The 22,156-nt window shown below is 45.7% G+C and overlaps 1 pseudogene across 1 annotated transcript in view; it reads right to left on the reverse strand.

Annotated features, from left to right (window-relative positions):
• Positions 1 to 246: 246 nt before the first annotated feature.
• The window catches only part of LOC311112699 (1-phosphatidylinositol 4,5-bisphosphate phosphodiesterase beta-3-like), a 96,885-nt pseudogene continuing 74,975 nt past the window's right edge, over positions 247 to 22,156 (reverse strand). The window contains exons 15-31 of the transcript in view: positions 19,046 to 19,142; positions 18,605 to 18,814; positions 18,078 to 18,232; positions 17,824 to 17,985; positions 16,630 to 16,729; positions 16,333 to 16,437; positions 13,914 to 14,008; positions 11,241 to 11,376; positions 7,660 to 7,695; positions 7,411 to 7,520; positions 7,137 to 7,246; positions 6,643 to 6,802; positions 3,290 to 3,366; positions 2,718 to 2,807; positions 2,499 to 2,556; positions 2,022 to 2,108; positions 247 to 1,012 (exon numbers count right to left, since the gene is read on the reverse strand). The product of the transcript in view is annotated as a 1-phosphatidylinositol 4,5-bisphosphate phosphodiesterase beta-3-like (transcript). The remainder of the gene's footprint in view (positions 1,013 to 2,021; positions 2,109 to 2,498; positions 2,557 to 2,717; positions 2,808 to 3,289; positions 3,367 to 6,642; positions 6,803 to 7,136; positions 7,247 to 7,410; positions 7,521 to 7,659; positions 7,696 to 11,240; positions 11,377 to 13,913; positions 14,009 to 16,332; positions 16,438 to 16,629; positions 16,730 to 17,823; positions 17,986 to 18,077; positions 18,233 to 18,604; positions 18,815 to 19,045; positions 19,143 to 22,156) is intronic.

Raw genomic sequence — 22,156 nt, forward strand, 5'->3', positions numbered from 1 at the left:
CATGTAGCATCAGCATTATGCTACGCTAGCTCGGAGCTAGCGCTGTCCACACATTCCTGTAAACAAGTATATTTCATCGTTAGCCGTAGCCTAGCCAATAGCAGAGAATCTCAGTGATAGAGGGGTAAACAACTCACTACTGCCGATACAACAGCGCCATCTGGTGGTTTAATATGTGTACTGCACCACAACACCTGCAGCCAGCGTGAGTCTCAAATGTTTTTGGTGCTGAGATTAACTTTTTGGCCTTTTCCTGACTCTCCAGTCTCGAAAGTCAAAACATTACCAACCATTCAGATAGTCCAAACAGAAACTATTCCAAGTTGAACCACCAGCTTTTAGTTTTGGGACAGATAGTGCTTAAGAGATAAGCTACAGTCAGAACGAGTGGTTAAAAGACAAAATCTCTGACAGACATTGATGAGAAAAATATACATGTAAAAAGAAAATCTGACGAATGAACAGAAAATATATATATATTTTTTTACTTTGGTTACCTCGTCTCTACTTTGGTTACCTAGTCTCTACTTTCCCTGTCTAAAACACCGGGGAGAAGAATTGAACAAATTAACATCTTTAAACATTTAATCAAATAAAAAAAAATGTAATTACAATTAAAAACAAATAAAAAATGAAAAAACAACAAAATAATTTTTTCACCAACTAAAGCCCAGGAACCATTATGATAAAATTGACATAATTAAATTTACACCATGGTCAACTCTACTTCTGATTGGACAGGAGTAGAGGAAGAGGATGAATCCACCAATGAGGCGATGCCATTGTCCAGGCTCCTGTTCCAGGCACTGCTATTGGGCGTTAAGGGTAAAGTGGGCGTGGAGCAGTTGGATGGCGTGCCTGAGCTGGAGCTAGGGCTGCTATGAATGGATAAGGAAAAGAGGGCGTCGCTGCAGAGACCTTTGGACTCGAGTTCCGCCTGCAGGTATTGGCAGATCTCCTCAGGGAGACGCTGGAGCTCCGCCTCCAAGTCTTGCTCCAACCGGGCCTTCAGCTGGAATTTAAATAGTTTGATTTATTAGATAAAGGGATCCTTCAACATTAAATGATCCCTTTACTCAAAAACGTTCTTTAAGTACGTTATTCATTAGTTCAATGTTAATAAGATGCCCCTCAAAATGGTGCATGTCAGCAGTCAATTTTTCAAGATGGAGCGCTTTCAGTACAGAGCTTAAACTGTCATGATGATGCGTTTTGCCTCGTATATTTGAAGTTTGAAGGGTTGTGTGTGTGTGTGTCTGTCTCTGTCTGTGTGTGTCTGTCTGTCTCTGTCTGTCTGTGTGTCTGTCTGTCTCTGTCTGTCTGTGTGTCTGTCTGTCTCTGTCTGTCTGTGTGTGTCTGTCTGTCTCTGTCTGTCTGTGTGTCTGTCTGTGTGTCTGTCTGTCTGTATGTGTCTGTGTGTCTGTCTGTGTGTCTGTCTGTCTGTATGTGTCTGTGTGTCTGTATGTGTCTGTGTGTCTGTCTGTGTGTGTCTGTCTGTCTCTGTCTGTCTGTGTGTCTGTCTGTGTGTCTGTCTGTCTGTATGTGTCTGTGTGTCTGTCTGTGTGTGTCTGTCTGTCTGTCTCTGTGTGCGTCTGTCTGTCTGTGTGTGTCTGTCTGTCTCTGTGTGTGTCTGTCTGTCTGTCTGTCTCTGTGTGTGTCTGTCTGTCTCTGTGTCTCTGTCTGTCTGTCTGTCTGTCTGTCTCTGTGTCTCTGTCTGTCTGTCTCTGTCTGTCTGTCTGTCTGTCTGTCTCTGTGTCTGTCTCTGTGTCTGTCTCTGTGTCTGTCTCTGTGTCTGTCTCTGTGTCTGTCTCTGTGTCTGTCTCTGTGTCTGTCTCTCTGTCTGTGTCTCTGTCTGTGTCTCTGTCTGTGTCTCTGTGTCTGTCTCTGTGTCTGTCTCTGTGTCTGTCTCTGTGTCTGTCTCTGTGTCTGTCTGTCTCTGTCTCTGTGTCTGTCTCTGTGTCTGTCTCTGTGTCTGTCTCTGTGTCTGTCTCTGTGTCTGTCTCTGTCTGTCTGTGTCTCACCAGTGGTTTCTCCTCCTCTATGTGTCGTAGGACTTCTCTCTGACCAATGACCAACTTCTCCTGACGCCTTGACTGGGCCTCATCCAACTAGAGTGGGGGGGGGGGGGGGGGGGGGGGGGGGGAAAGAGAGAGAGGGGGGAGAGAGAGAGTGGGGTGAGAGAGAGGGAGGTGAGAGAGAAAGAGAGAGAGGGGGAGAGAGGAGCGAGAAAGAGGAAGGGAGATAAGAGTTATTGACTTCACAAAGGGAGACGGCTGACAGAGAGCAGAAAAGAGAGGTACTACTCAGAGGATAAGACGTGTGTGTGTGTGTGTGTGTGTGTGTGTGTGTGTGTGTGTGTGTGTGTGTGTGTGTATGTGTGTGTGTGTGTGTGTGTATGTGTGTATGTGTGTGTGTGTGTGTGTGTGTGTGTGTGTGTGTGTGTGTGTGTGTGTGTGTGTGTGTGTGTATGTGTGTGTGTGTGGCCTGCACACACTTACCCTGCGGATTAAGGCGACAGAATCTGAGATATGCTTCCTGTTGATCTCATTCTGTTCTCTACAAAGAGAGAGAGGGACATAAAAAATGTTGGGAGACTGTAATTACCTTTGATAATGATACACACACACACACACACACACACACACACACACACACACACACACACACACACACACACTCCAACCCACGCTGACGCACACACACACACACTGACGTACGACTCGGCCTTGTCTCTGTCTCTGCTCTTGGCCTCAATGATGCTGTTCTGTCTCTTCCTGTCTAGAATCTTCTGAAGCTCCTTCTTCTCTCTGTAAACAACAACAACAACAACAATGGTATTACCAGATCATCAACAACAACCATAACCAAATCAACAACAACATTTCAAAAAGACAGTAGGGCACCTTTAATTCACAAAGTATAAACGCAGCTTGCGATTGCATCAGACTAGGAAGGGATTCCATCAGAATAACTGACCAGGTACATTCTGAGTAATACAGTTGTTATGACAGCTGATGTGTGGTGAGCGTTCTGGCACAAAGGTCATCATCCAAGTGATAGCGTCACATCGGTGGTGGATGAGGTGAGTTTGCCCCTTACTACGCAAGTGCTTTGAGCGCTGGAAAAGCACTACATAAATCCAATCAATTATTATTATAAATGATCAGAAAACAGTATGTTACCTCTCGTATAATAACTTAAGTGTACTAATAAAAGGTGTTTTGATAGGGTTAGGGTCCATCTATATTGGGAATAATACAGTGGTTATAAAGTGTTATAACTATCTTACCTCGCGCAGATCTCCTTGAGTTTTTTCAGTTGAGCAGTCTGGCATTCCTGGGACGTCTCCTTTAGTTTCTGAGATGCCTGGAGCACACAGTAGGAGGGGTGAGAGTGTGTGTACCTCTCGTAGGTGTGTGTGTGTGTGTGTGTACCTCTCGTAGGTGTGTGTGTGTGTGTACCTCTCGTAGGTGTGTGTGTGTGTGTACCTCTCGTAGGTGTGTGTGTGTGTGTACCTCTCGTAGGTGTGTGTGTGTGTGTACCTCTCGTAGGTGTGTGTGTGTGTGTACCTCTCGTAGGTGTGTGTGTGTGTGTACCTCTCGTAGGTGTGTGTGTGTGTGTACCTCTCGTAGGTGTGTGTGTGTGTGTGTGTGTGTGTGTACCTCTGGTAGGTGTGTGTGTGTGTGTGTGTACCTCTCGTAGGTGTGTGTGTGTGTGTACCTCTCATAGGTGTGTGTGTGTGTGTGTGTGTGTGTGTACCTCTGGTAGGTGTGTGTGTGTGTGTGTACTCTCGTAGGTGTGTGTGTGTGTACCTCTCGTAGGTGTGTGTGTGTGTGTGTGTGTGTGTGTACCTCTGGTAGGTGTGTGTGTGTGTGTGTACTCTCGTAGGTGTGTGTGTGTGTGTACCTCTCGTAGGTGTGTGTGTGTGTGTGTGTGTGTACCTCTGGTAGGTGTGTGTGTGTACTCTCGTAGGTGTGTGTGTGTACCTCTCGTAGGTGTGTGTGTGTGTGTGTGTGTACCTCTCGTAGGTGTGTGTGTGTGTGTACCTCTGGTAGGTGTGTGTGTGTGTGTACCTCTGGTAGGTGTGTGTGTGTGTGTGTACCTCTCGTAGGTGTGTGTGTGTGTGTGTGTGTGTGTGTGTGTGTGTGTGTGTGTGTGTGTGTGTGTGTGTACCTCTCGTAGGTGTGTGTGTGTGTGTGTGTGTGTGTGTGTGTGTGTACCTCTGGTAGGTGTGTGTGTGTGTGTGTACCTCTCGTAGGTGTGTGTGTGTGTGTGTACTCTCGTAGGTGTGTGTGTGTGTGTACCTCTCGTAGGTGTGTGTGTGTGTGTGTACTCTCGTAGGTGTGTGTGTGTGTGTACCTCTCGTAGGTGTGTGTGTGTGTGTACCTCTCGTAGGTGTGTGTGTGTGTGTACCTCTCGTAGGTGTGTGTGTGTGTGTGTGTGTGTGTGTGTGTGTACCTCTGGTAGGTGTGTGTGTGTGTGTGTACTCTCGTAGGTGTGTGTGTGTGTGTGTGTACCTCTCGTAGGTGTGTGTGTGTGTGTGTGTGTGTGTACCTCTGGTAGGTGTGTGTGTGTGTGTGTACTCTCGTAGGTGTGTGTGTGTGTGTACCTCTCGTAGGTGTGTGTGTGTGTGTGTGTGTGTGTGTACCTCTCGTAGGTGTGTGTGTGTACTCTCGTAGGTGTGTGTGTGTGTGTACCTCTCGTAGGTGTGTGTGTGTGTGTGTGTGTGTGTGTACCTCTCGTAGGTGTGTGTGTGTACTCTCGTAGGTGTGTGTGTGTGTGTACCTCTGGTGTGTGTGTGTGTGTGTGTACCTCTGGTAGGTGTGTGTGTGTGTGTGTGTACCTCTCGTAGGTGTGTGTGTGTGTGTACCTCTGGTAGGTGTGTGTGTGTGTGTACCTCTCGTAGGTGTGTGTGTGTGTGTACCTCTGGTAGGTGTGTGTGTGTGTGTGTGTGTACCTCTGGTAGGTGTGTGTGTGTGTGTGTGTGTACCTATGGTAGGTGTGTGTGTGTGTACCTATGGTAGGTGTGTGTGTGTGTGTGTGTGTGTGTGTACCTCTGGTAGGTGTGTGTGTGTGTGTGTGTGTGTGTGTGTGTGTGTGTGTGTGTGTACCTCTGGTAGGTGTGTGTGTGTGTGTGTGTGTGTACCTCTGGTAGGTGTGTGTGTGTGTGTACCTATGGTAGGTGTGTGTGTGTGTGTGTGTGTGTGTGTGTGTACCTCTGGTAGGTGTGTGTGTGTGTGTGTGTACCTCTGGTAGGTGTGTGTGTGTGTGTACCTCTCGTAGGTGTGTGTGTGTGTGTGTGTGTGTGTGTGTGTGTGTACCTCTGGTAGGTGTGTGTGTGTGTGTGTGTGTACCTATGGTAGGTGTGTGTGTGTGTACCTATGGTAGGTGTGTGTGTGTGTGTGTGTGTGTGTGTGTGTGTGTGTGTGTACCTCTGGTAGGTGTGTGTGTGTGTGTGTGTGTGTACCTCTGGTAGGTGTGTGTGTGTGTACCTCTCGTAGGTGTGTGTGTGTGTGTGTGTGTGTGTACCTCTGGTAGGTGTGTGTGTGTGTGTGTGTACCTCTGGTAGGTGTGTGTGTGTGTGTGTGTACCTCTGGTAGGTGTGTGTGTGTGTGTACCTCTCGTAGGTGTGTGTGTGTGTGTGTGTGTGTGTGTGTGTACCTCTGGTAGGTGTGTGTGTGTGTGTGTGTACCTCTGGTAGGTGTGTGTGTGTGTGTGTGTACCTCTGGTAGGTGTGTGTGTGTGTGTACCTCTCGTAGGTGTGTGTGTGTGTGTGTGTGTGTGTGTGTGTGTGTACCTCTCGTAGGTGTGTGTGTGTGTGTGTACCTCTCATAGGTGTGTGTGTGTGTGTGTGTTTGTACCTCTCGTAGGTGTGTGTGTGTTTGTACCTCTCGTAGGTGTGTGTGTGTGTGTGTGTGTGTGTACCTCTGGTAGGTGTGTGTGTGTGTGTACCTCTGGTAGGTGAGTGTGTGTGTGTGTACCTCTGGTAGGTGTGTGTGTGTGTGTACCTCTCGTAGGTGTGTGTGTGTGTGTGTGTGTGTGTGTGTGTACCTCTGGTAGGTGTGTGTGTGTGTGTGTACCTCTGGTAGGTGTGTGTGTGTGTGTACCTCTCGTAGGTGTGTGTGTGTGTGTGTGTGTGTGTGTGTGTGTGTACCTCTCGTAGGTGTGTGTGTGTGTGTACCTCTCATAGGTGTGTGTGTGTGTGTGTGTTTGTACCTCTCGTAGGTGTGTGTGTGTTTGTACCTCTCGTAGGTGTGTGTGTGTGTGTACCTCTGGTAGGTGTGTGTGTGTGTGTACCTCTGGTAGGTGAGTGTGTGTGTGTGTACCTCTGGTAGGTGTGTGTGTGTGTGTGTGTACCTCTCGTAGGTGTGTGTGTGTTTGTACCTCTCGTAGGTGTGTGTGTGTGTGTGTGTGTGTGTGTGTGTGTGTACCTCTCGTAGGTGTGTGTGTGTGTGTACCTCTCATAGGTGTGTGTGTGTGTGTGTGTTTGTACCTCTCGTAGGTGTGTGTGTGTTTGTACCTCTCGTAGGTGTGTGTGTGTGTGTGTGTGTACCTCTGGTGTGTGTGTGTGTGTGTGTACCTCTGGTGTGTGTGTGTGTGTGTGTGTGTACCTCTGGGTTGTGTGTGTGTGTGTGTGTGTACCTCTCGTAGGTGTGTGTGTCTCTTCTCTCTCTCCAGTGTGTGTTGTTGTTGTCGTAGTTTCAGCAGCTCCTCCATCTGCCACTCCCTGAGCTGCACTGTCCGTTTCTGTAGCTCCACCTCCAACGCTGTCAGCTGCCTCTGCACCGGCTCTGCTGGCTCACTGACACACACACACACACACACACACACTCTATATTCCCCACCGTGTCTCTTCCTCTTGTCTTACTCCAAACCCCCTCCCAGCTCTCTAGATACCGGCTGTAGTTCGGAATGGACAGGGGTGTATTCACTAGGAACCAAACGGAACCAAACTGTCAGGGGGGCCGACCTGAAATTGTCCAATAGAAACTCTCTGCAAAACGTTTTCTATTTGGAGTAAACGGTTTGTTTTTTAGCGAAACGATTTACTACGACGTCTGACCAATGAATACAGCCCTGGGCTAGTGGATTATCTGGATTATTCTTCTTCGTCCCCTTCACCATCCCTTCCTTACTTCTTCTTCATGCTGCATTTCAGGTTTTTCTCCATCTGACTGCGTCGTTTCTGTGTGTCAGAGCGTAGCTGGCTACAGCGACTCCTCTGCTCCTTACTCAGGGCCCACACCTGTCAATACGCAGGCACACAGAAACCTTCAATAGCCGTTCATGAATAATATTATCGTCGTTTATTGGTAAGATCTCTGCCAGTTACTATTTCTGATTCTGCTCCAGAGAGAGAGAGAGAGACGGAGGTGAGAGACGGAGGAGGTGAGAGAGCGTCAGTCTAACCTTCTTCAGGTGTTTCTTCTGGAGCTCTTGGAGTTCTTTACACTGTTTCTTCAACAGCTTCTGATATGACTTCTGCTGTTTCAGCTCTTCAATAGACTGAGCCTGGAGATCTGAGAGAGGAGGGGGGGAGAGGGACAGAGATAAACAGTGGAATTAGCTGATATTATTATTTGGACTCCCACCACATGAGGGCGATAGTGAGTTCTGTGGCGTAATGTAATGTAGATGAGTGGAATGGAGAGTACTTACTTGCCAGGACTGTAGCAATAAGATCCTCTTTCTGGCCTGAAACGTGGAGACAGAGACATGACAGGAGTGGTTGAAATGTGACATGACCGGTTTGTTCATTACACAGCAAGGTAACGCTACACGCTTGATAACTTCACACAATAATACACATTTAATGATGACCAACAAGATACAGTTGAAGTCGGAAGTTTACATACAACTTAGCCAAATACATTTAAATTCAGTTTTTCACAATTCCTGACATTTAATCCTAGTAAAGATTCCCTGTCTTAGGTCAGTTAGGATCACCACTTTATTTTAAGAATGTGAAATGTCAGAATAATAGTAGAGAGAATGATTTATTTCAGTTTTTATTTCTTTCATCACATTCCCAGTGGGTCAGAAGTTTACATACACTCAATTAGTATTTGGTAGCATTGCCTTTAAAATTGTTTAGCTTGGGTCAAACATTTCGGGTAGTCTTCCACAAGCTTCCCACAATAAGTTGGGTGAATCCTGGCCCATTCCTCCTGACAGAGCTGGTGTAACTGAGTCAGGTTTGTAGGCCTCCTTGCTCGCACACACTTTTTCAGTTCTGCCCACAAATGTTCTATAGGATTGAGGTCAGGGCTTTGTGATGGCCACTCCAATACCTTGACTTTGTTGTCCTTAAGCCATTTTGCCACAACTTTGGAAGTATGCTTGGGGTCATTGTCCATTTGGAAGACCCATTTGCGACCAAGCTTTAACTTCCTGACTGATGTCTTGAGATGTTGCTTCAATATATCCACATAATTTTCCTTCCTCATGATGCCATCTATTTTGTGAAGTGCACCAGTCCCTCCTGCAGCAAAGCACCCTCACAGCATGATGCTGCCACCCCCGTGCTTCACGGTGGGGATGGTGTTCTTCGGCTTGCAAGCCTTCCCCTTTTCCCTCCAAACATAACGATGGTCATTATGGCCAAACAGTTCTATTTTTGTTTCATCAGACCAGAGGACATTTCTCCAAAAAGTACAATCTTTGTCCCCATGTGCAGTTGCAAACCGTAGTCTGGCTTTTTTATGGCGGTTTTGGAGCAGCGGCTTCTTCCTTGCTGAGCGGCCTTTCAGGTTATGTCGATATAGGACTCGTTTTACTGTGGATATAGATACTTTTGTACCTGTTTCCTCCAGCATCTTCACAAGGTCCTTTGCTGTTGTTCTGGGATTGATTTGCACTTTTCGCACCAAAGTACGTTCATCTCTAGGAGACAGAACGCGTATGACAGCTGAGTGGTCCCATTGTGTTTATACTTGCGTACTATTGTTTGTACAGATGAACGTGGAACCTTCAGGCGTTTGGAAATTGCTCCCAAGGATGAACCAGACTTGTGGAGGTCTACAATTGTTTTTCTGAGGTCTTGGTTGATTTCCCCATGATGTCAAGCAAAGCGGCATTGTGTTTGAAGGTAGGCCTTCAAATACATCCACAAGTACACCTCCAACTGACTCAAATGATGTCAATTAGCCTATCAGAAGCTTCTAAAAGCCATGATATCCTTTTCTGGAATTTTCCAAGCTGTTTAAAGGCACAGTCAACTTAGTGTATGTAATCTTCTGACGCACTGGAATTGTGATACAGTGAATTATAAGTGAAATAATCTGTCTGTAAACAATTGTTGGAAAAATTACTTGTCATGCAGAAAGTAGATGTCCTAACCGACTTGCCAAAACCATAGTTTGTTAACAAGAAATTTGTGGAGTGGTTGAAAAACGACTTTTAATGACTCCAACCTAAGTGTATGTAAACTTCCGACTTCAACTGTACAATTGTGAGGGGAAATGTTGTTGTCTGAAGAGATAGCAATTGAAGTGGCTGGTGGGCGGAGCTACAGGAGGACGGGCTCATTGTATTGGCTGGAATGGAATAAATGGAACGTTATGATGGGTTTGATACCTTTCCGTCCTCGTGTATACAGTGGGGAAGAAAAGTATTTAGTCAGCCACCAGTTGTGCAAGTTCTCCCACTTAAAAAGATGAGAGAGGCCTGTAATTTTCATCATAGGTACACGTCAACTATGACAGACAAATTGAGGAAAAAAAATCCAGAAAATCACATTGTAGGATTTTTAATGAATTTATTTGCAAATTATGGTGGAAAATAAGTATTTGGTCACCTACAAACAAGCAAGATTTCTGGCTCTCACAGACCTGTAACTTCATCTTTAAGAGGCTCCTCTGTCCTCCACTCGTTACCTGTATTAATGGCACCTATTTGAACTTGTTATCAGTATAAAAGACACCTGTCCACAACCTCAAACAGTCACACTCCAAACTCCACGATGGCCAAGACCAAAGAGCTGTCAAAGGACACCAGAAACAAAATTGTAGACCTGCACCAGGCTGGGAAGACTGAATCTGCAATAGGTAAGCAGCTTGGTTTGAAGAAATCAACTGTGGGAGCAATTATTAGGAAATGGAAGACATACAAGACCACTGATAATCTCCCTCGATCTGGGGCTCCACGCAAGATCTCACCCCGTGGGGTCAAAATGATCACAAGAACGGTGAGCAAAAATCCCAGAACCACACGGGGGGACCTAGTGAATGACCTGCAGAGAGCTGGGACCAAAGTAACAAAGCCTACCATCAGTAACACACTACGCCGCCAGGGACTCAAATCCTGCAGTGCCAGACGTGTCCCCCTGCTTAAGCCAGTACATGTCCAGGCCCGTCTGAAGTTTGCTAGAGTGCATTTGGATGATCCAGAAGAGGATTGGGAGAATGTCATATGGTCAGATGAAACCAAAATAGAACTTTTTGGTAAAAACTCAACTATTCGTGTTTGGAGGACAAAGAATGCTGAGTTGCATCCAAAGAACACCATACCTACTGTGAAGCATGGGGGTGGAAACATCATGCTTTGGGGCTGTTTTTCTGCAAAGGGACCAGGACGACTGATCTGTGTAAAGGAAATAATGAATGGGGCCATGTATTGTGAGATTTTGAGTGAAAACCTCCTTCCATCAGCAAGGGCATTGAAGATGAAACGTGGCTGGGTCTTTCAGCATGACAATGATCCCAAACACACCGCCCGGGCAACGAAGGAGTGGCTTCGTAAGAAGCATTTCAAGGTCCTGGAGTGGCCTAGCCAGTCTCCAGATCTCAACCCCATAGAAAATCTTTGGAGGGAGTTGAAAGTCCGTGTTGCCCAGCGACAGCCCCAAAACATCACTGCTCTAGAGGAGATCTGCATGGAGGAATGGGCCAAAATACCAGCAACAGTGTGTGAAAACCTTGTGAAGACTTACAGAAAACGTTTGACCTGTGTCATTGCCAACAAAGGGTATATAACAAAGTATTGAGAAACTTTTGTTATTGACCAAATACTTATTTTCCACCATAATTTGCAAATAAATTCATTAAAAATCCTACAATGTGATTTTCAGGATTTTTTTTTCTCATTTTGTCTGTCATAGTTGACGTGTACCTATGATGAAAATTACAGGCCTCTCTCATCTTTTTAAGTGGGAGAACTTGCACAATTGGTGGCTGACTAAATACTTTTTTCCCCCACTGTATCTCCGCCCACCACCCTCCTCTGTAACAATGTAGCCCTACCTGGACCAGGTGAGCTGACGAGGTTGCTGATGTCATCGATGGGGGAGGGGACCGGTTGGAGGGGGGAGGGGATCTTCACAAGGGGGGCGTCGCCCTCCAAATCCCGCCCTCCCTCCTTTGGCTGCTCCAACACACTCTACATACAACGAAGTCAGAACGTTGATCATAAAAAAAAAATACATTTGGAGACGGTGGCCACGTAAACGCAACCAAAGCATGGTAATGGCTTGCTGTCTAGACCTGGAGAATAAACCCTCCTCCTCACAGCTGCCTATGTCCCTTAATGTTGATGATGTGGTTGTTACTGACAAGGAGCACATGGCTGAGCTCTTTAAATCACCACTTCATTAAGTCAGGATTCCTATTTGACTCAGCCACGCCTCCTTGCCCGTCCAACATTTCCTCATCTCCCAGCCCTTCTAATGCGACTAGCCCCGATGCTCCTCCCTCTTTTCCCCCTGCCCCGCTAATACGTTTCTCCCTGCAGGCGGTCACTGAGTCCGAGGTGCTAAAGGAGCTCCTTAAAAGTTGACACCAAAAAAACATCTGGGTCAGATGGTTTAGATCCTATCTTTAAGGTTGCTGCCCCTATCATCGCCAAGCCTGCCTCTGACCTTTTTAACCTGTCTCTCCTCTCTGGGGAGGTTCCCATTGCTTGGGAGGCCGCCACGGTGCGTCCTTTTATTTAAAGGGGGTGATCAAGCTGATCCTAACTGCTATAGGCCAATTTCTATTTCGCCCTGTTTATCAAAAGTGTTGGAAAAACTTGTCAATATTCAGCTGACTGGCTTTCTTGATGTCTATAGTGTTCTCTCTGGTACGCAATCTGGTTTCCGCTCAGGTTATGGATGTGTCACTGCAACCTTAAAGGTCCTAAATGATGTCACCATTGCCCTTGATTCTAAGCAATGTTGTGCTGCTATTTTTATTGACTTGGCCAAAGCTTTTGATACGGTAGACCATTCCATTCTTGTGGGTCAACTAAGTAGTATTGGTGTCTCTAAGGGGTCTTTGGCCTGGTCTGCTAACTACCTCTCTCAAAGAGTGCAGTGTATAAAGTCAGAACATCTGCTGTCTCAGCCACTGCCTGTCACCAAGGGAGTACCCCAAGGCTCCATCCTAGGCCCCACGCTCTTCTCAATTTACATCAACAACATAGCTCAGGCAGTAGGAAGCTCTCTCAACCATTTATATGCAGATGATACAGTGTTATACTCAGCTGGCCCCTTCCCGGATTTTGTGCTAAACGCTCTACAACAAAGCTTTCTTAGTGTCCAACAAGCGTTCTCTGCCCTTAACCTTGTTCTGAACACCTCCAAAACAAAGGTCATGTGGTTTGGTAAGAAGAATGCCCCTCTCCCCACCGGTGTGATTACTACCTCTGAGGGTTTAGAGCTTGAGGTAGTCACCTCATACAAGTACTTGGGAGTATGGCTAGACGGTACACTGTCCTTCTCTCAGCACATATCCAAGCTGCAGGCTAAGGTTAAATCTAGACTTGGTTTCCTCTATCGTAATCGCTCCTCTTTCACCCCAGCTACAAGACTAACCCTGATTCAGATGACCATCCTACCCATGCTAGATTACGGAGATGTAATTTATAGATTGGCAGGTAAGGGTGCTCTCGAGCGGCTAGATGTTCTTTACCATTCGGCCATCAGATTTGCCACCAATGCTCCTTATAGGACACATCACTGCACTCTATACTCCTCTGTAAACTGGTCATCTCTGTATACCCGTCGCAAGACCCACTGGTTGATGCTTATTTACAAAACCCTCTTAGGCATCACTCCCCCCTATCTGAGATACCTACTGCAGCCCTCATCCTCCACATACAACACCCGTTCTGCCAGTCACATTCTGTTAAAGGTCCCCAAAGCACACACATCCCTGGGTCGCTCCTCTTTTCAGTTCGCTGCAGCTAGCGACTGGAACGAGCTGCAAAAAACACTCAAACTGGACAGTTTTATCTCCATCTTCATTCAAAGACTCAGTCATGGACACTCTCTTACTGACAGTTGTTGCTGCTTCGGCGTGATGTATTGTCGTCTCTACCTTCTTGCCCTTTGTGCTGTTGTCTGTGCCCAATAATGTTTGTACCATGTTTTGTGCTGCTACCATGTTGTGCTGCTGCCATGTTGTGTTGCAACCATTTTGTTGTCATGTGTTGCTGCCATGCTATGTTGTTGTCTTAGGTCTCTCTTTATGTAGTGTCTCTCTTGTTGTGATGTGTATTTGGTTCTATATTTTTTATTTTGAATCCCACCCCCCGTCCCCGCAGGAGGCCTTTTGCCTTTTGGTAGGCCATCATTGTAAATAAGAATTTGTTCTTAACTGACTTGCCTAGTTAAATAAAGGTAAAATAAAAAAATCAAAATGTATCCCATTGACTGCTTACATGACAAGGAAACCAATAGGTACTTTTGCAATCTGGGTGACCTCTTTAATTTGTAACTCATGCAGTGGCGGATGGTGTTACTTTAAAATCAGTGGATGGTTTCATAGTAATGCCTGGAATGGACAGATTTTATCAGTATCCTCCCTTTACTGCTGGCCAAAGCAGCTAGCTGTCTCTCTGCCTATCAGTGTGTGTGTGTGTGTGTGTGTGTGTGTGTGTGTGTGTGTGTGAGAGTGAGTGAGTGAGTGTGTGTGTGTGTGTGTGTGTCTCCTCACCTCACTGTTGTCCTCCATTAGAGAAGCTAGCTGTCTCTCTCTCTGGACCAGGAGACTGACATGTTTGATGGGGTTGGTCAAGGCCTCAGCATACTCTATAAAACATGTTTGATGGGGTTGGTCAAGGCCTCAGCATACTCTATAACACATGTTTGATGGGGTTGGTCAAGGCCTCAGCATACTCTATAACACATGTTTGATGGGGTTGGTCAAGGCCTCAGCATACTCTATAACACATGTTTGATGGGGTTGGTCAGGGCCTCAGCATACTCTATAACACGTTTGATGGGGTTGGTCAGGGCCTCAGCATACTCTATAAAACATGTTTGATGGGGTTGGTCAAGGCCTCAGCATACTCTATAAAACATGTTTGATGGGGTTGGTCAGGGCCTCAGCATACTCTATAAAACATGTTTGATGGGGTTGGTCAGGGCCTCAGCATACTCTATAACACACGTTTGATGGGGTTGGTCAGGGCCTCAGCATACTCTATAAAACATGTTTGATGGGGTTGGTCAGGGCCTCAGCATACTCTATAAAACATGTTTGATGGGGTTGGTCAAGGCCTCAGCATACTCTATAAAACATGTTTGATGGGGTTGGTCAGGGCCTCAGCATACTCTATAACACACGTTTGATGGGGTTGGTCAGGGCCTCAGCATACTCTATAAAACATGTTTGATGGGGTTGGTCAGGGCCTCAGCATACTCTATAACACACGTTTGATGGGGTTGGTCAAGGCCTCAGCATACTCTATAACACACGTTTGATGGGGTTGGTCAGGGCCTCAGCATACTCTATAACACACGTTTGATGGGGTTGGTCAGGGCCTCAGCATACTCTATAACACACAACACAAAAGGAGCAATGCACCCTGGTACACACACTTAATAACACTTGTTGTTGCATTTAAGTGCAGAAAAACGCTGTCATCAAAGTAACTTCCTTGGTAGGTGATGTCAGAGTTCAGCTAACGTGAACGAGTTCTCTCAGTAAAAATGTAGTATTTCTGATAACTCAGGTCATGAACGCCACATTACCCTGGGGCGTATTCATTACATCTTACAACGGAAACCGTTAACTGTTTACCGTTTAAGAACCAAACGGAAGCAAATGGAATGAAACGGAGAGGGACCTGAACTTGTCCAATAGATAACTCTTTCTGTTGCAAAACGTTCTGCAACAGACAAAACGTTTTGCAACCGAATCGGCGTAATGAATACATCCCTGTTGTTCTTTAGGGATGTAGTCCTATGGGGTTATGGGCAGTGTAGTCCTATGGGGTTAAGGGTAGTGTTGTCCTAGGGGGTTATGGGTAGTGTAGTCCTTAGGCTTGGGTGGTATACCGTATTTACCGTATACCAGGCTATTTGTAAAAAGCCACAAGAATGGTTTTTCAACACCGTCAATCATTTTTAATACATTTGAGTATTTGTAGCTACTTTTTAAGTTAATACCTGCAGTCAATTTGTGCAATAGGTTAGGAGATAAAGAAGATTGCGTTCTTCAGTTTACCTGTCACATAATCTTTCATTATGATGCTTACCGGTAGTCCCCAGTCACGTGGTGTTTGTTTACAAACACACAACGACGAGAGACCGGAGCCTTGTGAGTCACTCACTGTGGTGCAGCATGCGCCAGGTGATCTAATTACAGTATGGAATTCACAACTAAATGTTTAGCCAGCTAGATATCTTATAACTATTAAGTTAACTGTCTAAAATGTGCTAAATACTCTCCAGTTGTGCATTTGGTTTGCTAATTTAGTAGTTAGTTAGCTATCTAGCTAAGTGGTTAGCGCTTGGTAACAGCAGAGAATCCCAACCTGGATCAATAGCCTTGCTGGCTAATATTTGTTTTGTGCGTGCAGCAAACCGTGAGTAGCATTTTTGAGCTACTTATAAAGTTTAGGTCAGAGACTGTCTAAAATGTTCGCAATGCACTCGTTAGCATTTAGATAGCATTCGCTATGGGATTCTACATGTGCTTGGTAGCATTGCTAACCTTCGGTTTACAAAGGTCCAGTGGGGTTTAAAAACAGCGCCCATTGTGTTCAGTGCCGGTATTACCGAATATCCCGGTATGGCACAAGGTCGGTATAAAGGTATGACAATCTGAATACCGCCCAGGCCTAGGAGTCCTATGGGGTTATGGGTAGTGTAGTCCTAGAGGGTTATGGGTAGTGTAGTCCTAGAGGCTTATGGGTAGTGTAGTCCTAGGGGCTTATGGGTAGTGTAGTCCTAGTGGTTTATGGGTCGTGTAGTCCTAGGTGTTTATGGTAGTGTAGTCCCATGGGGTTATGGGTAGTGCAGACCTAGAGGCTTATGGGTAGTGTAGTTCCAGAAGGTTATGGGTAGGTTAGTCCTAGAGGGTTATAGGTAGTGTAGTCCTAGGGGGTTATGGGTAGGGGTTTTCTTACCCTGGTGTTCATTAGGAATGTAGTCTTGAGCCTCAGTGTAGACCAGGAGGGAGGGCAGCATCAGAGGCTGGTTCATCTCATTCTTCAGGCTGATGTAGTGGTAACCTACACACACACAGGATTTATAAAAACACACTCGTTCAAAGATCCCAAGAAAACAACAGATCTCATAGTATTAGAGGTGATTCACCATTATGATAATAGATTGAGAAACAAAAGACTGCAAGTGAATCCCCATGGCAACAGATGACACTTAGTCTGAATGCCTGAATCAAGCAAACCATCCTCAGTACTGACCAGGGCGGATAGTTGACACAGGGCAGATCCGATGTCCCAGGAACTTCCCATTCTCCTCAAACACAGCTATCCTCAAAGAGGCCAGGGTGGGGAGGACCACCTAGAGAGGAGGAGGGGAGGGGAGTAGAAGAGAGATTATCATTACGATCCCAGAGAGGTCTGGGTGGAGAGGAGGAGAGGACCGCCTAGAGAGGAGGAGAGGACCGCCAAAGAGAGGAGGAGAGGACCGCCTAGAGAGGAGGAGAGGACCGCCTAGAGAGGAGGAGAGGACCGCCTAGAGAGGAGGAGAGGACCGCCTAGAGAGGAGAAGAGGACCGCCTAGAGAGGAGGAGAGGACCGCCAAAGAGAGGAGGAGAGGACCGCCTAGAGAGGAGGAGAGGACCGCCTAGAGAGGAGGAGAGGACCGCCAAAGAGAGGAGGAGAGGACCGCCTAGAGAGGAGGAGAGGACCGCCTAGAGAGGAGGAGAGGACCGCCTAGAGAGGAGGAGAGGACCGCCTAGAGAGGAGGAGAGGACCGCCTAGAGAGGAGGAGAGGACCGCCTAGAGAGGAGGAGAGGACCGCCTAGAGAGGAGGAGAGGACCGCCAAAGAGAGGAGGAGAGGACCGCCTAGAGAGGAGGAGAGGACCGCCTAGAGAGGAGGAGAGGACCGCCTAGAGAGGAGGAGAGGCCCGCCTAGAGAGGAGGAGAGGACCGCCTAGAGAGGAGGAGAGGACCGCCTAGAGAGGAGGAGAGGACCGCCTAGAGAGGAGGAGAGGACCGCCTAGAGAGGAGGAGAGGACCGCCTAGAGAGGAGGAGAGGACCGCCTAGAGAGGAGGAGAGGACCGCCTAGAGAGGAGGAGAGGACCGCCTAGAGAGGAGGAGAGGACCGCCAAAGAGAGGAGGAGAGGACCGCCAAAGAGAGGAGGAGAGGACCGCCTAGAGAGGAGGAGAGGACCGCCTAGAGAGGAGGAGAGGACCGCCTAGAGAGGAGGAGAGGACCGCCAAAGAGAGGAGGAGAGGCCCATCTAGAGGGAGAGAGAGAAATTATCAGTTGTTTTATCACAATGCAGGGCTAACAAATGAGCCTTATTGAAATGAATGGAATTGGAAGTAGTGAAAGAAGTTTGACTTTCCCAGCATTATGGGCTATGTTACCTTGTGTTTTTGTGAGTGTGTGTTCGGTTTGTGTGTGTTGAGGCTGTGTTAACGTTACCTTGTTGAAGACAAACGTCTCGTCATCCCAGACAGGGTCCAGGCTGTTCCCATTGGACGTCCTGGTGCGATACTTCCTCTTTGTGTCGGCAGGAAGTCCAAATAGGTCCACTTCCACGTACACACTCACTTTCTTATCGGTCAGGAACTGACCCGAGATCACCTGGAGATGGAGGGATGGAGAGAAGGAGATGGTTACACACACAGAGAGAGAGAGAGAGAGAGACACACACACAGTTACTCCTACCCACTCACCCTGATCTTGACGGTGTTGGCTACGATGCCGTCCACAATGTTCTCAGTGAAGGGGTCAAAGTGTTTGTCTGTCCGTCTCATAAACTCTGGTTTCAGCAGGTAGCCACTGTGACCATTATACTCAAATACTCCCATGTTCAACTGCATGGGCAGGTCTGAGGGAGAGAGGGGGATGGAGGAGAGAGGGGAGGATGGGGGGAGGGAGGAGGGATGTAGGGGGGGAGGGAGGAGGGAAGAGGGAGATTGTCAGTCATGGAAATAAGTGAAACAGGGGGACCGAATGAGAGAGAGGGAGAGAGAGAGCGAAAGAGAGCGAAAGAGAGAGAGAGAGAGAGCGAGAGAGAGAGAGAGTGCGAGAGAGCGAGAGAGAGAGAGAGAGAGAGAGGGGAGAGAGAGAGAGAGAGAGAGAGAGAGGAGAGAGAGAGAGCGAGAGCGAGAGAGCGAGGAGAGAGAGACAGAGAGAGAGAGGATGGAAGGATGAAGAGGAGAGGAGGGAAGGAAAGTAGAATAGAAGGAAGTGGACTTACCAAGTGTCTGGAAGTTTAGAGCCACCATCTGACAGCCTACGTTCCAGAAGAGTTGAGGCATGTAGTTCGAACTGTCTACCCTGGTGCCCTTAGGATAGATACGACTCAGCTGCTTCTTATTGTACTCAACAAACTCAATGGGGGCACTCTTCAGTGTGTCCATACCCTTGGTCTCAACGAACGATGACATCTCAAAATACTTATTCCTCTCTGTGAGTGAGTGAGAGTGCGAGTGAGAGTGAGAGAGAGAGAGAGAGAGTGAGAGTGAGAGAATATATTAAAATCTGTTAAAATAAATCAATGTGTGTGGATTGGCTGATCATTTAGCTGGTCTAATGAGCTACATGAGAGTGGTGGTTAGGCCTAACGATGCCTATCCTCCCACACACACACACACACACACACACACAAACACACCTCGCTCTCAACACACACACTCACTGTTTGCGACCTCAAAGCTCTTGAACTTGACAGGTTCTATGTAGTTGACCAGAGTAGACATCTCCTCTGTTGCATTCACCTCACTACTAGCAGTACCCTGAGAGAGAGATAAAAAAATACATCATTCAGTACAAAGAATTTGAAACAAAAGATGAATAAAATATATAATATTTATTGGGTGAAAAGCCAAATGTGTGTCCTCTTGCCACAACCTGAGGGACAGCCAGTGAAAAGTGCAGTGTAATGCCAATAATATTTCCCATTTAGTTTTGTTTTGGCTTTCATACCATGTAATGTGTCTTCTCAGTCATGTTGAGACTGGTCTACTACTATTGCTTTAATGTATTGTTATTCTCATTAATATTGTTGTTGTAGTTGCTGTTAATGGTAATCCCATTTCCACTACTACTATTATTATTGATACCTTATTGCTGTGAATGGTAATCCCATTTCCACTACTATTATTATTATTATTATTATTGATACCTTATTGCTGTTAATTGTAATCCCATTTCCACTACTATTATTATTGATACCTTATTGCTGTTAACGGTAATCCCATTTCCACTACTATTATTATTATTATTATTATTGATACCTTATTGCTGTTAACGGTAATCCCATTTCCACTACTATTATTATTATTATTATTGATACCTTATTGCTGTTAACGGTAATCCCATTTCCACTACTACTATTATTGATACCTTATTGCTATTAATGGTAATCCCATTTCCACTACTACTACTATTACTATTGATGTTGGTCCCACCATTTTTGTTATATGTATACCTTGACAATGTAAGTAATTTAACTTGCCATGTCAATAAAGTCTATTGAATTGAATTGATAAGGGAGAGATAGAGAGCGAGAAAAAGGGAGAGATAGAGAAATGTAAATTCAAGCAGAAAACTAACAACAATGACAAATGGTTTAATGAAGAATGCAAAAACCTAAGAAAGAAATTGAGAGGGCAAAAGGGGGCGCAACTCCAATATTAGGAAGGTGTTCCTAATGTTTTTTATACTCAGTGTATATCAACGAATTGGCGAGGGCACTAGAACAGTCTGCAGCACCCGGCTTCACCCTACTGGACTCGGAAATCAAATGTCTACTGTTTTCTGATGAAGGTGGGCCTACAGCAGCACCTAGATCTTCTGCACAGATTCCGTCAGACCTCACCTACAGAGAGATTAACCTAGATAAGAGTTTCCTCAGCCAGCTGGTTCTGAGGCTCTGTTCAAAATCGCAAACAGACCCCAGAGAGCCCCAAAACAGCAACACAATTAGACCCAAACAAATTATGAGAAAGCAAAAAGATAACTATTTGACACACTGGAAAGAATCAACCAAAAAAGAGAAAATTGGAATGCTACCTGGCCCTAAACAGAAAGCACACAGTGGCAGAATACCTGACCACTGTGACTGACCCAAAATTAATAAAATCCCTGTGAGCATAGCCTTGCTATTGAGAGAGGCCACCGTAGGCAGACCTGGCTCTCAAGAGAAGACAGGCTATGTACATACTGTCCACAAAATGAGGTGGAAACTGAGCTGCACTTCCTAACCTCTTGCCAAATATGACCACATTAGAGACACATTTCCTACAGATAACAGACCCACAAAGAATAAAAAAATAAAAACATTGATAAACTCCCATATCTGTTAGGAAAAATACCACAAGATTTGTGGCCCGTTGCCATGAGAAAAGGGCAACCAGTGGAGCACAAACATTGTAAATACCGCCAATATTTTACTGTTTATTTATCTTCCCCCATTATTCATACTACAACTATTTGCACATTGCTAAAACACTGTACATAGTCGATAATATAAAACCTTTGAGTGCAATGCTTACTGTTAATTTATTATCATAAATTTGTTTCTTCTCACTTTTGTTTAATGTTTATTTCACTTGCTATGGCAACGTAAACATACAGTTGAAGTCGGAAGTTTACACACACATTTTTGTTAACTGTAATTTCGTTAGTTATGCGCCAACATTCCCTCCATCTTGTGCCAACATCAGTTCTTTTTAAGTCTTGGTTCCAATAGTTGATATTTTATTCTAAAGAGATTGTCAGTTGGATATGTCGTCTGCAAGGTTTTGGAGATCTTCCCTATCATATGAACATCCTTTTCTGACTCAAAGATTCCCTCCAGGTTGCGCTGATGTCCAAAAGATTTAACTATACAGTTGAAGTCGGAAGTTTACATACACCTTAGCCAAATACATTTAAATTCAGTTTTTCAAATTCCTGACATTTAATCCTAGTAAAAATTCCTTGTCTTAGGTCAGTTAGGATCACCACTTTATTTTAAGAATGTGAAATGTCAGAATAATAGTAGAGAGAATGATTTATTACAGCTTTTATTTCTTTCATCACATTCCCAGTGGGTCAGAAGTTTACATACACTCAATTAGTATTTGGTAGCATTGCCTTTAAATTGTTTAACTTGGGTCAAACATTTCGGGTAGCCCTTCCACAATAAGTTGGGTGAATTCTGGCCCATTCCTCCTGAAAGAGCTGGTGTAACTGAGTCAGGTTTGTAGGCCTCCTTGCTTGCACACGCTTTTTCAGTTCTGCCCACAAATGTTCTATAGGATTGAGGTTAGGGCTTTGTGATGGCCACTCCAATACCTTGACTTTGTTGTCCTTAAGCCATTTTGCCACAACTTTGGAAGTATGCTTGGGTCATTGTCCATTTGGAAGACCCATTTGCGACCAAGCTTTAACTTCCTGACTGATGTCTTGAGATGTTGCTTCAATATATCCACATAATTTTCCTTCCTCATGATGCCATCTATTTTGTGAAGTGCACCAGTCCCTCCTGCAGCAAAGTACCCTCACAGCATGATGCTGCCACCCCCGTGCTTCATGGTTGGGATGGTGTTCTTCGGCTTGCAAGCTAATCCCTTTTTCCTCCAAACATAACAATGGTCATTATGGCCAAACAGTTCTATTTTCGTTTCATCAGACCAGAAGACATTTCTCCAAAAAGTACAATCTTTGTCCCCATGTGCAGTTGCAAACCGTAGTCTGTCTCTTTTATGACGGTACTTTGGCGAAAAGTGCCTACTTCTTTGCTGAGCGGGCCTTTCAGGTTATG

Source organism: Coregonus lavaretus, assembly GCF_964263955.1.
Source record: "Coregonus lavaretus genome assembly, chromosome: 39".
Lineage (NCBI taxonomy): Eukaryota > Metazoa > Chordata > Actinopteri > Salmoniformes > Salmonidae > Coregonus > Coregonus lavaretus.